The following is a 15,889-nucleotide window of genomic DNA, read 5'->3' on the forward strand; positions in this document are numbered from 1 at the left end:
GAGTTTGGGAGGGAGACGGAAGCAGAGGAGGGTTTAACCAGACCTGGCCAGCGGGCCGGCACGGCTCACCCTAAACGGGCCGGTCATGGCACGGCACGCAAAGGCCCGTACATAAGCGGGCCGTGCCGGCCGGCATATGTCCCTCGCCTTGAGGCCCAGGCATAGCAAATAAAAAATGAAAGAAGTATACAAATCACCCCAAATCCAATCTTTGGGACACATATCCCCTGAACTTTAAAACCGGGACAAATCACACCCTCAAATTACTAAAACCGGGTTAATAGCATCCTTTAGTGGTTTCAATCAAATCTTGAGCGGTTTTCGTCTCCACTGATGCCAATTAGATGCTGACAGGGCAAGAAAACTTTGAATGGGTCCCATTAGCCAGTTCTCCCCTTGCTTCTTTCTTTCCTTTTCCCCTCGTTCCCTTCCTTTCTTTCCTTTTCCCCTCGTCTCCATAATCGCTCTTCCGTTCCCTAGGGCTCGGCCGCCGTCGCCGTCGCCGTCCGCCGTCGCCGCTCGTCATCGCTGCCGTCGCCTGCTCACCCTGTGCGTTTGGTTTATTCGGTTTACATGGTTCGGTTTATACGGTTTTTCGGTTTGTATGGTATTAATACTTCAGTAAATACGGTATGAAAATAAAATACGGTTCGGTTTTGGTATATACCAAATTATTTCGGTATGGTTTCGGTATATACCATAAAAATCAAAGTTGACGCGAATTTGAAAATGACATAATAATAATTTGCAAATTTATGATTCAAAACACATACTATTTTACACAAATAGTATATGACTATATATATAAGTATATATGCATGCATTGATTCATCTGTTGATGGTTATGGACGTGCTTAGCATTTTAAAAAGAGAAAAATGACTATGTTATAAGAAAAATTTACGTGCTTAGCAGTGAATTTGACTCATGTACAAGAAAAATGACAACTTGTACGGTTGTTCATCTCAAGAAATATAAATTTATTTTTACTTCGGTTTATTCGGTTAACCGTTCGGTTTTTCGGTATATACCATAAAAACCAAAGTTCAAATCGGTATGGAAAGTTCATACCATACCGAAACCAGAAACCATAAAAACCATAAAATCGGTTCGGTTTGGTTTATTTTTGGTATGGTTTTTCGGTTCGGTTTTAAAATGCACAGAGTGATCGCCTGCTACTTGCCTGTCTCCGAAAGAAACAATGTGTCCAGGTGCGTGCGCCTCCATCTCCGCTGCTTCTCTGCTTCGTTTCTGGTGTCGTTCGTCGGCAAAATCGCGAGCGCCGGTGTACGATCGCGTGCGCCGCGGAGGTGTGGGTTTGGGTGAGGGGAATGGGGTGTGCAAAATTCTGCCCGTTCCGTAGTCAGCCTCCTCACAATGAAACTGTAGCTTGCCTACTGCCCAACTTTGTTGTGGTTTTTACTGTGCCACATGAGAGCAGCCGCTGACAGCTTGCTCTGTTCAAGTGGCAGCGATAGGATTTATGGGGTGAGAGCAAACTGCCCCATTCAAGTGAAAAGAGGGATCTTGCTATATGCCCTGTTCAAGTGCATGGGTGATGCCCTGTTCTGTATATGAAAAGAGGGATCTTTTCGTTAGGAAAAAGGTGCAGAATTTGGTGCAGGACAAACTAGTCTCTATTGTGCAAAGTAAATGGGGCTGAATGAACTCCCATTGCTGGAGATATATTGTAGATGACTACCATGTTTGGTTTTGGAGAAAAGTGCACTTTTTTGTCTGAATAAACTGAATTTGCATTGTTTCTATGTTAGTTCAGAGTAAATTATCTGCTATGCTAGTTCTTTGTGTATATCACAACAAGAAAGTTTCTCTGAATGTTAGTCCTTTGTGTCTCAATTTGTAGGTTCACCTGGTCCCGATCCATTGGACAACTTCTTTGTCAGGTTTCACTATTATGGATCATTTCAGCAAGTGCATGGAAAGTTGGATTACATTGGGGAATTGGTGGTAGAGTTGGCCATCCCAAGGGATTATTTGTCCTATGCAGAATTATGTAACTATGCAGAAGATATGTATCAGGTGGAAAGAGGTCACTGCAAAGGTACTTACACCTACAAATTGCATTGGTTACCTCCAGGAAAAAACCTCAAGGATGGTCTGATGTTCATATGTGATGATGAGTCAGTGAAGAGGATGGACATTGGAATAATAGATGGATATGCTGATGTTTTTGTTGAAGAATTGGACATGCCAATTCAGCAACACTTTAACAGTGATGAAGAAATGCACCAAGAAGAAACCATGTTATCTGCTAGTGATGAGCAATTTGACATACATGCGGTTGATGAACAGATTGACATATGTGCAGGTCTGTTGTCAGTAAATGTAGGAGAAACTTACTCTAGGCACAGAGGGACAAAACTACCACTTATTAGTGTGCAAGTTATTGACACTGCAGTGGTTGATGAGTTGTTCCTTGAAAAGGTGGCAGGTGCTGCTGGAAGTGCTCAAGTTAGTGCATCATCTGCTCATGAAACACAGAGAGAAGTTGCTAGACCTGTTAAGTTGCAAGTCAGAAGAAGGGCAATGGCACAATCTACTGCCACTACAACTAAACATGAGACCATCACTGAACAAGTTCTAGCAACAGAAACACCTCCTACTGCTACACCAGTTAGTGCAGATCATGAGATTGCAACTGAACATGTTCCAGCAACAGAAGCACCTCTTGTTGACAAATCTGATGAAGAGGACACTGAATATGAACCAATACCTGATTGTGTTGGGGAACGTTGCAGAAAACAAAAATTTTCCTACGGTTTCACCAAGATCCATCTATGAGTTCATCTAGCAACGAGTATTCAGATTGCATCTACATACCTTTGTAGATCACGAGCGGAAGCGTTCAAAGAACGGGGATGAGGGAGTCGTACTCGACGTGATCCAAATCACCGGAGATCCTAGCGCCGAACGGACGGCACCTCCGCGTTCAACACACGTACAGTCAGCGTGACGTCTCCTCCTTCTTGATCCAGCAAGGGGGAAGGAGAGGTTGATGAAGATCCAGCAGCACGACGGCGTGGTGGTGGATGCAGCAGTCACCGCAGCAGGGCTTCGCCGAGCTTCTGCGAGAGGGAGAGGTGTACCAGGGGAGAGGGAGGCGCCAAGGCTTAAGGGTGCGGCTGCCCCCTCCCTCCCCCCTTTATATAGGCCCCCTGGGGGGGCGCCGGCCCTTGGAGATCAGATCTCCCAAGGGGGGCGGCGGCCAGGGGGGTGGAGTACCCCCCAAGGCAAGTGGGGCGCCCCCCCCCCCACCCTAGGGTTTCCAACCCTAGGCGCAGGGGGTGGGCCAAGGGGGGCGCACCAGCCCACTATGGGCTGGTTCCCCCTCCCACTTCAGCCCATGGGGCCCTCCGGGATGGGTGGCCCCACCCGGTGGACCCCCGGGACCCATCTGGTGGTCCCCGTACAATACCGGTGATCCCCGAAACTTTCCCGATGGCCGAAACTGCACTTCCTACATATAATTCTTCACTTCCGGACCATTCCGGAACTCCTCGTGACGTCCGGGATCTCATCCGGGACTCCGAACAACTTTCGGATTACTGCATACTCATATCTCTACAACCCTAGCGTCACCGAACCTTAAGTGTGTAGACCCTACGGGTTCGGGAGATATGCATACATGACCGAGACGCCTCTCCGGCCAATAACCAACAGCGGGATCTGGATACCCATGTTGGCTCCCACATACTCCTCGATGATCTCATCAGATGAACCACGATGTCGAGGATTCAATAAATCCTGTATACAATTCCCTTTGTCAATTGGTATTTTACTTGCCCGAGATTCGATCGTTGGTATCCCAATACCTCGTTCAATCTCGTTACCGGCAAGTCACTTTACTCGTACCGTAATGCATGATCCCGTGATCAAACACTTTGATTACATTGAGCTCATTATGATGATGCATTACCAAGTGGGCCCAGTGATACCTCTCCATCATACGGAGTGACAAATCCCAGTCTCGATCTGTGTCAACCCAACAGACACTTTCGGAGATACCTGTAGTATACCTTTATAGTCACCCAGTTACGTTGTGACGTTTGGTACATCCAGAGCACTCCTACGGTATCCGGGAGTTACACGATCTCATGGTCTAAGGAAAAGATACTTGACATTGGAAAAGCTCTAGCAAACGAATTATACGATCTTGTGCTATGCTTAGGATTGGGTCTTGTCCATCACATCATTCTCCTAATGATATGATCTCGTTATCAATGACATCCAATGTCCATAGTCAGGAAACCATGACTATCAGTTGATCAACGAGCTAGTTAACTAGAGGCTTACTAGGGACATGTTGGTGTCTATGTATTCACACATGTATTACGATTTCCGGATAACACAATTATAGCATGAATAAGAGACAATTATCATGAACAAGGAAATATAATAATAATCCTTTTATTATTGCCTCTAGGGCATATTTCCAACAGTCTCTCACTTGCACTAGAGTCAATAATCTAGTTACATTGTGATGAATCGAACACCCATAGAGTTCTGGTGTTGATCATGTTTTGCTCTAGGGAGAGGTTTAGTCAACAGATCTGCGACATTCAGATCCGTATGCACTTTGCAAATTTCTATGTCTCCATCTTGAACATTTTCACGAATGGAGTTGAAGCGACGCTTGATGTGCCTGGTCTTCTTGTGAAACCTGGGCTCCTTGGCAAGTGCAATAGCTCGAGTGTTGTCACACAAGAGTTTGATCGGCCCCGACGCATTGGGTATGACTCCTAGGTCGGTGATGAACTCCTTCACCCAGATTGCTTCATGCGCTGCCTCCGAGGCTGCCATGTACTCCGCTTCACATGTAGATCCCGCCACGACGCTCTGCTTGCAGCTGCACCAGCTTACTGCTCCACCATTCAACATATACACGTATCCGGTTTGTGACTTAGAGTCATCCAGATCTGTGTCGAAGCTAGCGTCGACGTAACCTTTTACGACGAGCTCTTCGTCACCTCCATAAACGAGAAACATGTCCTTAGTCCTTTTCAGGTACTTCAGGATATTCTTGACCGCTGTCCAGTGTTCCTTGCCGGGATTACTTTGGTACCTACCTACCAAACTTACGGCAAGGTTTACATCAGGTCTGGTACACAGCATGGCGTACATAATAGACCCTATGACCGAGGCATAGGGGATGACACTCATCTCTTCTATATCTTCTGCCGTGGTCGGACATTGAGCTGAGCTCAATTTCACACCTTGCAACACAGGAAAGAACCCCTTCTTAGACTGATCCATATTGAACTTCTTCAATATCTTTTCAAGGTATGTGCTTTTTGAAAGACCTATGAGGCGTCTTGATCTATCTCTATAGATCTTGATGCCTAATAAATAAGCAGCTTCTCCAAGGTCCTTCATTGAAAAACTCTTATTCAAGTAGGCATTAATGCTGTCCAAAAGTTCTATATCATTTCCCATCAAAAGTATGTCATCTACATATAATATGAGAAATGCTACAGAGCTCCCACTCACTTTCTTGTAAACGCAGGCTTCTCCATAAGTCTGCATAAACCCAAACGCCTTGATCATCTCATCAAAGCGAATGTTCCAACTCCGAGATGCTTGCACCAGCCCATAAATGGATCGCTGGAGCTTGCATACCTTGTTAGCATTCTTAGGGTCGACAAAACCTTCTGGTTGCATCATATACAGTTCTTCCTTAAGATAACCGTTAAGGAATGCCGTTTTGACGTCCATTTGCCATATCTCATAATCATCGTATGCGGCAATTGCTAACATGATTCGGACGGACTTCAGCTTCGCTACGGGAGAGAAAGTCTCATCGTAGTCAACCCCTTGAACTTGCCGATAACCCTTAGCGACAAGTCGAGCTTTATAGATGGTCACATTACCATCCGCGTCCGTCTTCTTCTTAAAGATCCATTTGTTTTCTATTGCTCGCCGATCATCGGGCAAGTCTGTCAAAGTCCATACTTTGTTTTCATACATGGATCCTATCTCGGATTGCATGGCCTCTAGCCATTTGTTGGAATCTGGGCCCGCCATTGCTTCTTCATAGTTCGAAGGTTCACCGTTGTCTAACAACATGATCTCCCGGACAGGGTTGCCGTACCACTCTGGTGCGGAACGTGTCCTTGTGGACCTACGAAGTTCAGTAGTAACTTGATCTGAAGTTTCATGATCATCATCATTAACCTCCTCTCTAACCGGTGGAGGCACCACAGAAAAATTTTCTTGAGTTGCGCTACTCTCCGGTTCAAGAGGTAATACTTCATCAAGTTCCACTTTCCTCCCACTTACTTCTTTCGAGAGAAACTCTTTCTCCAGAAAGGATCCGTTCTTGGCAACAAAGATCTTGCCTTCGGATCTTAGGTAGAAGGTATACCCAATGGTTTCCTTAGGGTATCCTATGAAGACGCATTTCTCCGACTTGGGTTCGAGCTTTTCAGGTTGAAATTTCTTGACATAAGCATCGCATCCCCAAACTTTTAGAAACGGCAGCTTAGGTTTCTTCCCAAACCATAATTCATACGGTGTCGTCTCAACGGATTTAGACGGTGCCCTATTTAAAGTGAATGTAGCTGTCTCTAGAGCGTATCCCCAAAATGATAGCGGTAAATCAGTAAGAGACATCATAGATTGCACCATATCCAATAGAGTGCGATTACGACGTTCGGACACACCGTTATGTTGAGGTGTTCCAGGCGGCAACATGAGTTGTGAAACGATTCCACATTTCCTTAAGTGTGTGCCAAATTCGTGACTTAAATATTCTCCTCCACGATCTGATCGTAAGAACTTTATTTTTCGGTCACGTTGATTCTCTACCTCATTCTGAAATTCTTTGAACTTTTCAAAGGTCTCAGACTTGTGTTTCATCAAGTAGACATACCCATATCTACTCAAGTCATCCGTGAGAGTGAGAACATAACGATATCCTCCGCGATCCTCAACACTCATTGGACCGCACACATCAGTATGTATGATTTCCAATAAGTTGGTTGCTCGCTCCATTGTTCCGGAGAACGGAGTCTTGGTCATTTTGCCCATGAGGCATGGTTCGCATGTGTCAAATGATTCATAATTGAGAGACTCTAAAAGTCCATCAGTATGGAGCTTCTTCATGCGCTTGACACCAATGTGACCAAGGCGGCAGTGCCACAAGTATGTGGAACTATCGTTATCAATTTTACATCTTTTGGTATTCACACTATGAATATGTGTATTATCACGTACGAGATTCATTAAGAATAAACCATTAACCATCGGAGCATGACCATAAAACATATCACTCATATAAATAGAACAATCATTATTGTCGGATTTAAATGAGTAGCCATCTCGTATTAAACGAGATCCAGATACAATGTTCATGCTCAAACTTGGCACCAAATAACAATTATTGAGGTTTAAAACTAATCCCGTAGGTAAATGTAGAGGTAGTGTGCCGACGGCGATCACATTGACCTTGGAACCATTCCCGATGCGCATCGTCACCTCGTCCTTCGCCAGTCTCCGCTTATTCCGCAGCTCCTGTTTTGAGTTACAAAAGTGAGCAACTGCACCGGTATCAAATACCCAGGAGCTACTACGAGCACTGGTAAGGTACACATCAATTACATGTATATCACATATACCTTTAGTGTTGCCGGCCTTCTTGTCCGCTAAGTATTTGGGGCAGTTCCGCTTCCAGTGACCCTTCCCTTTGCAATAAAAGCACTCAGTCTCAGGCTTGAGTCCATTCTTTGACTTCTGCCCGGCAACTTGCTTACCGGGCACGGCAACATCCTTGCCGTCCTTCTTGAAGTTCTTCTTACCCTTGCCTTTCTTGAACTTGGTGGTTTTATTGACCATCAACACTTGATGTTCCTTTTTGATTTCTACCTCCGCTGATTTCAGCATAGCAAATACCTCAGGAATGGTCTTTACCATCCCCTGCATATTGTAGTTCATCACAAAGCTCTTGTAGCTAGGTGGGAGCGACTGAAGGATTCTGTCAATGACCGCCTCGTCTGGGAGGTTAATCTCCAGCTGAGTCAAGCGGTTGTGCAACCCAGACATCTTGAGTATGTGTTCACTGACAGAACTATTTTCCTCCATCTTACAGCTGTAGAACTTGTCGGAGACTTCATATCTCTCGACCCGGGCATGAGCTTGGAAAACCATTTTCAGCTCTTCGAATATCTCATATGCTCCGTGTTGCTCAAAACGCTTTTGGAGCCCCGGTTCTAAGCTGTAAAGCATGCCGCACTGAACGAGGGAGTAATCATCAGCACGCTGCTGCCAAGCGTTCATAACGTCTTGGTTCTCTGGAACGGGTGCATCACCTAGCGGTGCTTCTAGGACATATTGTTTCCTGGCAGCTATGAGGATGATCCTCAGGTTCCGGACCCAGTCCGTATAGTTGCTGCCATCGTCTTTCAGCTTGGTTTTCTCTAGGAACGCGTTGAAGTTGAGGTTGACATTAGCGTTGGCCATTTGATCTACAAGACATTTATGCAAAGATTTTAGACTAAGTTCATGATAATTAAGTTCATCTAATCAAATTATTTAATGAACTCCCACTCAGATTAGACATCCCTCTAGTCATCGATACATGATCCGACTCGACTAGGCCATGTCCGATCATCACGTGAGACGGACTAGTCATCATCGGTGAACATCTCCATGTTGATCATATCTTCCATACGACTCATGTTCGACCTTTCGGTCTCTTGTGTTCCGAGGCCATGTCTGTACATGCTAGGCTCGTCAAGTCAACCTAAGTGTTTGCATGTGTAAATCTGTCTTACACCCGTTGTATGTGAACGTTGGAATCTATCACACCCGATCATCACGTGGTGCTTCGAAACAACGAACTGTCGCAACGGCGCACAGTTAGGGGGAACACTTTCTTGAAATTGTTATGAGGGATCATCTTATTTACTACCGTCGTTCTAAGTGAACAAGATGCAAAAACATGATAAACATCACATGCAATCAAATAATAATAGTGACATGATATGACCAATATCATATAGCTCCTTTGATCTCCATCTTGGGGCTCCATGATCATCTTGTCACCGGCATGACACCATGATCTCCATCATCATGATCTCCATTATCGTGTCTCCATGAAGTTGCTCGCCAACTATTACTTCTACTACTATGGCTAACACGTTTAGCAATAAAGTAAAGTAATTTACATGGCATTTCCAATGACACGCAGGTCATACAAAAAATAATGACAACTCCTATGGCTCCTGCCGGTTGTCATACTCATCGACATGCAAGTCGTGATTCCTATTACATGAACATGATCTCATACATCACATATATATCATTCATCATTCATCACAACTTTGGCCATATCATATCACAAAGCACTTGCTGCAAAAACAAGTTAGACGTCCTCTAATTGTTGTTGCAAGTTTTACGTGGCTGCAATAGGGTTCTAGCAAGAACGTTTTCTTACCTACGTGAAAGCCACAACGTGATTTGTCAACTTCTATTTACCCTTTATAAGGACCCTTTTCGTCGAATCCGCTCCAACTAAAGTGGGAGAGACAGACACCCGCCAGCCACCTTATGCAACTAGTGCATGTCAGTCGGTGGAACCGGTCTCACGTAAGCATACGTGTAAGGTTGGTCCGGGCCACTTCATCTCACAATACCGCTGAAGCAAAATAAGACTAGTAGCGGCAAGAAAGTTGACAACATCTACGCCCACAACAATTGTGTTCTACTCGTGCAAAGAGAACTACGCATAGACCTAGCTCATGATGCCACTGTTGGGGAACATTGCAGAAAACAAAAGTTTTCCTACGGTTTCACCAAGATCCATCTATGAGTTCATCTAGCAACAAGTATTCAGATTGCATCTACATACCTTTGTAGATCATGAGCGAAAGCGTTCAAAGAACGGGGATGAGGGAGTCGTACTCGACGTGATCCAAATCATCGGAGATCCTAGCGCCGAATGGACGGCACCTCCGCGTTCAACACACGTACGGTCAGCGTGACGTCTCCTCCTTCTTGATCCAGCAAGAGGGAAGGAGAGGTTGATGAAGATCCAGCAGCACGGCGGCGTGGTGGTGGATGCAGCAGTCACCGCAGCAGGGCTTCGCCGAGCTTCTGCGAGAGGGAGAGGTGTAGCAGGGGAGAGGGAGGCGCCAAGGCTTAAGGGTGCGGCTGCCCCTCCCTCTCCCTTTATATAGGCCCCCTGGGGGGGCGCCGGCCCTTGGAGATCAGATCTCCCAAGGGGGGCGGCGGCCAGGGGGGTGGAGTACCCCCCAAGGCAAGTGGGGCGCCCCCCCACCCTAGGGTTTCCAACCCTAGGCGTAGGGGGTGGGCCAAGGGGGGCGCACTAGCCCACTATGGGCTGGTTCCCCCTCCCACTTCATCCCATGGGGCCCCCCGGGATGGGTGGCCCCACCCGGTGGACCCCCGGGACCCATCCGGTGGTCCCGGTACAATACCGGTGACCCCCGAAACTTTCCCGATGGCCGAAACTGCACTTCCTATATATAATTCTTCACCTCCGGACCATTCCGGAACTCCTCGTGACGTCCGGGATCTCATCCGGAACTCCGAACAACTTTCGGATTACTGCATACTCATATCTCTACAACCCTAGCGTCACCGAACCTTAAGTGTGTAGACCCTACGGGTTCGGGAGATATGCAGACATGACCGAGACGCCTCTCCGGCCAATAACCAATAGCGGGATCTGGATACCCATGTTGGCTCCCACATACTCCTCGATGATCTCATCGGATGAACCACGACGTCGAGGATTCAATCAATCCTGTATACAATTCCCTTTGTCAATCGGTATTTTACTTGCCCGATATTCGATCGTTGGTATCCCAATACCTCGTTCAATCTCGTTACCGGCAAGTCACTTTACTCGTACCGTAATGCATGATCCCGTGATCAAACACTTTGATTACATTGAGCTCATTATGATGATGCATTACCGAGTGGGCCTAGTGATACCTCTCCGTCATACGGAGTAACAAATCCTAGTCTCGATCCGTGTCAACCCAACAGACACTTTCGGAGATACCCGTAGTATACCTTTATAGTCACCCAGTTACGTTGTGACGTTTGGTACACCCAAAGCACTCCTACGGTATCCGGGAGTTACACGATCTCATGGTCTAAGGAAAAGATACTTGACATTGTAAAAGCTCTAGCAAACGAATTATACGATCTTGTGCTATGCTTAGGATTGGGTCTTGTCCATCACATCATTCTCCTAATGATGTGATCTCGTTATCAATGACATCCAATGTCCATAGTCAGGAAACCATGACTATCAGTTGATCAACGAGCTAGTTAACTAGAGGCTTACTAGGGACATGTTGGTGTCTATGTATTCACACATGTATTACGATTTCCGGATAACACAATTATAGCATGAATAAGAGACAATTATCATGAACAAGGAAATATAATAATAATCCTTTTATTATTGCCTCTAGGGCATATTTCCAACAAATTGCAGTTCTGGAGAAGATTCAGAGGCAGAGGAACTGAGAAAATTTGCAAGAGAGATTAGGAGGAATGCGAGAGCTAAGAAGCTTGGACAGAGAAGTGGAATTATAATGCAAGACAATAAAGTGCAATATAAATCTGATGAGGATTTGGATGCTGGTTTCGAAACTCCATATTTTGACTCTGATGAGGATGATTTCTCTTATGATGAAGAAAGTGATGGAGAAGGAGGTACCACTATGGTAAGAAGGAAGAACAAGTGGCCTAGGTTTGATAGCAAAGCTGAAAAACCCAACTTTCAACTTGGCATGGTTTTCCGAAGCTGAGAGCACATGAAGAAAGCAGTGATTTCCCATGGAATTAAAACCCACAGGCATTTGTTGTTCAGCAAAGATGAACATGACAAAGTTAGAGCATATTGTTCTTGTCCTGGATGTAAGTGGGTCATTTATGCATCAAGGACCACTAGACACAAATGGTTGCAAGTCTCAACATTTGTAGATGAGCATCATTGTATTCCAAGAAGAGACAACACATTAGTGACATCTGTAGTTATTGCTAAGAGGTATGCAACACTGATAAAAGCAAATCCAACATGGAAATTGGAAAACTTGAAGCAAACTGTTTTGAAGGACATGTTTGCAGATGTCACTATTGCATAATGCAAAAGGGCCAAAAAATTGGTGATGGAGAAATACAAAGATACCACCAAAGGAGAATATTCCTTGGTTTTTGACTACCAATTGGAATTGCTGAGAACTAACCCAGGTAGCACTGCTGCTATCAAACTGGCAGATGATGTGAAAGATGATGAGCATGTTTTTGAGAGGTTTTACATGTGCTTTGGTGCTATGAAAAAAAGGATTTCTAGCTGGCTGTAGAAAGGTTATAGGACTTGATGGATGTTTCTTCAAAGGAGCTTGCTTTGGTCAGCTACTTGTTGCTTTGGGAAGAGTTGCCAACAATTAGATGTACCCTGTAGCTTGGGCTGTAGTCGAAAAAGAAACATATCAGTCCTGGTTCTAGTTTGTTGAGAAGTTAAACAGAGACCTCAAAATCAGCAATCAAGGGGATGGGTGGGTGTTCATCTCAGATCAGCAAAAAGGACTAATAGGGGCTATAGAGGATATTCTTCCAAAAGCAGAACACAGGATGTGTGCAAGGCACATTTACTCAAATTGGAAGAAAAAACATAATGACAAAGATTTGCAAAAGAGATTCTGGAGATGTGCAAAGGCTCCTAACAGGCTCTGTTCAACTATAACAGAGCAAGGTTGGCTCAATTCACAGTTGAAGGAGCAAAGGACATGATGAACACAGATCCAATTCACTGGAGTAGGGCTTACATGAAATTTGGAAGCTATTGTGATTCAGTTGACAATAACATGTGTGAGTCATTCAACAATTGGATCATGGAATCAAGATATCTACCTATTATATCTATGCTGGAGTGGATAAGATGCAAAATTATGGTGAGGATACAAGAGTGCATTACCAAGTGTTTGAAATGGTCAGGAATCATATGTCCTAACATATTTAAAAAACTAAAGCAGAATATAGCAAGATCTGGAAATTGTCATGTGCTCTGGAATGGAAGAGATGGGTTCGAGGTGTTAGAGCATGAGAAATACAAGTACACTGTGAATTTGCAAACTTGGGTTTGTTCTTGTAGATATTGGCAGCTTTCTGGTCTGCCCTGCTGCCATGCAATAAGTTGCATCTACAAGAGCTCACAACAGTTGGATGCATACATAGCTGAGTGCTATTCCATTGAGACTTACAAGAAAATTTACTTGTATGTGTTGGAGCCATTGGAAGGCCAGTCAAGTTGGCCTGTTGCTGATCATGTGAGGCCACAAGCACCTGGTTACATCAAAATGCCACGCAGGCCAAGGAAAGAAAGGAAAAGAGAAGAAGGAGAAGCACCAAAAGGGACAAAAATGAGCAAGGTGGGTGGCCAAATCACCTGCAGCTCATGCAATAGGACAGGACATAACATGACAAGTTGTACAAATAATGCTGTTGCAAATAAGCATCATGGAAATGCACATATTGTCAGAGAAAGGTATAGGAAAAGGAAAATACAAAAAGAAGCCTATGAGGCAGAATATTCAAAGAAATCAAAGGTAATGTGTTGAACATAAGTAATTTAAAAAAATTACTGCATTGTCACATGTCATACTATATCCATGTAGTCCATAAGTTTTAACGTGGTACACTTTTACATGTCATAGGTTGAAGAAGTTGCAAGGCAGAGCAAGGGAAAGGCTGCAGCTCAAGACCTACAAGTGCATGAGCCCAGAAGACCTACAGGCATTCAAATTAGGGAGCCAAGTTCACAACCAAACTCGTTGCATGTGTCACAACAAAGATCATTGGCTGTGTCACAACATGACAAGCATGCTCCAGCCAGCAAGCCTAGATCGGCAAAGGTTCAGAGAAGTGCCGCTACTCCATTTGTTCCACCTAAACAAGTTACAAACTTGCCACAACATTGTGTCTTCAATCTAGCTGCATACAAGGAAGCTAAGAAAGGCAGAGCAGGGCCTCCAGTTTGATGTTGAACAAGTCTTTTTGTATCAGGAGTCATGTCATGTAATATATATGTTTAAGGAGTCTTTTTTGTATCAGGAGTAGGGCCTCCGGTTGCAGTCATGTAATATTTGTACTGCCAACCAACTATATATCAGGATTTTCACATACTATTTTGTTCTGGATTGATCACCAATTATATATCAGAATTGTCACATACATAAATCCTGATTGTTTTCATAACACAACATACATTCAGGGCAAATTCTTAATTTTGCATACCATTACACAGTACAAATTCTGCATGTTTTCATAGTACAACTTCTCCAGCATACATTCAGAATCTTGCTTAACAGCATACATAATTGAGTCATTCACAAACTAATTTTTTTATGATGTAAATCATTTCCAAAAGAAGGAAATGGCAAAACAGAACAAAGCAACCACAAGGCAGAACTGCAGTTTCTGAATCTTCTTCTTTAGGACAGCAACTTCTCCATGATGCTTGACTTCCAAATCACACACATACATCCAACATCTTGTTCTTCGACAAGCTGGCGTTGAGCAAGTCATTTTCATTCCTCACTCGATCCTTCAGTCGATACACAGCATCACACAAATCCCCAAGCAACATGCTCACAAATGGATTGTGCGGATCATCATGCCAAAGAAAATATCTGCAGTCGACTCCCTGGGTTCACAAGATCAGAAGCAAAAAAAGACCAGAAGCAACAGATTAACAAGTGCACACGCATTCAGAATTGGTAACTGCATGACTAGTACTACAGCCCCAAAACTGGGAGGAAATACTACTAATTTTTCAGTGCATACTAATTTCCAAAATAGACTCGAGGCTGCTTGCCCCTGCATACTAATTTTTCAGTACTACAGCCCCAAAACTGGGACCAAGATTTCTCAGTCTTCAGTGCATACTTGCTCCTTCAGTACGAACCGGCGAATGCGACGGCGCCTGCGTGCCCTTGCTTCCGCTGGTCGACACCCGACTTGTGGAGGAGATCCCTGAAGACGCCATTGCTTGGTTGACGGCGAAAGGCGAGAGGCGAGGCGGGGCGGGGCACCGGCGACTGGCGAGGCGGGGCGGGGCGCCGGCGACTGGCGAGAGGAGAGGCGAGGCGAGAGGCGAGGTGGGGATTTTCTCTACGTGAGAGACAAAGGGTAACAGAGGACGGAGGAGAAGCAAGGGGAGAACTGGCTAATGGGACCCATTCAAAGTTTTCTTGCCCTGTCAGCATCTAATTGGCATGAGTGGAGACAAAAACCGCTCAAGATTTGATTAAAAGCACTAAAGGGTGCTATTAACCCGGTTTTAGTAATTTGAGGGTGTGATTTGTCCCGGTTTTGAGTTCAGGGGGTAATGTATCCAAAGATTGGATTTGGGGGTGACTTGTATACTTCTTTTATAAAAAATCAGAAAAAAATAAACGGGCCATGCCAGGCCTCGCCTCGCAGCCCAGGCACAGCCCAGACATGTCATGAGCCTAGCCCGACCTGTTTAGCCGCGTGCCGGGCACGAAATTCTCAAAAAAAAAACGTGCCGGGCACGCGTGCTTCTGGGTTGGCCTGCGAAGCATGGCCCGTTTGGCCAACAACAGATTTAACACACGGTCCGCCTACGCATCATGTTGAGAAAAATACATATTAAAGTATTTGGCGCCGGTCTTCGTCTGAGCGCCGGCAGTCGGCCTTGATAGTTTGCACCTTCGAGAGGAAGGCCTATTTTCACAACCCACGATAGGATTGAGTCCCCCCCCCCTCCCCCCCAAAAAATCACACATCATGATGAAACATGTAATGTGCGGGACATCATTGGGAGTAAAGTGATGGAGATGCAAACGGTAGAAGAAGAGGAGCCCTCGCACAAAG

The sequence above is a fragment of the Triticum dicoccoides genome, chromosome 3A (assembly GCF_002162155.2).
Source record: "Triticum dicoccoides isolate Atlit2015 ecotype Zavitan chromosome 3A, WEW_v2.0, whole genome shotgun sequence".
Lineage (NCBI taxonomy): Eukaryota > Viridiplantae > Streptophyta > Magnoliopsida > Poales > Poaceae > Triticum > Triticum dicoccoides.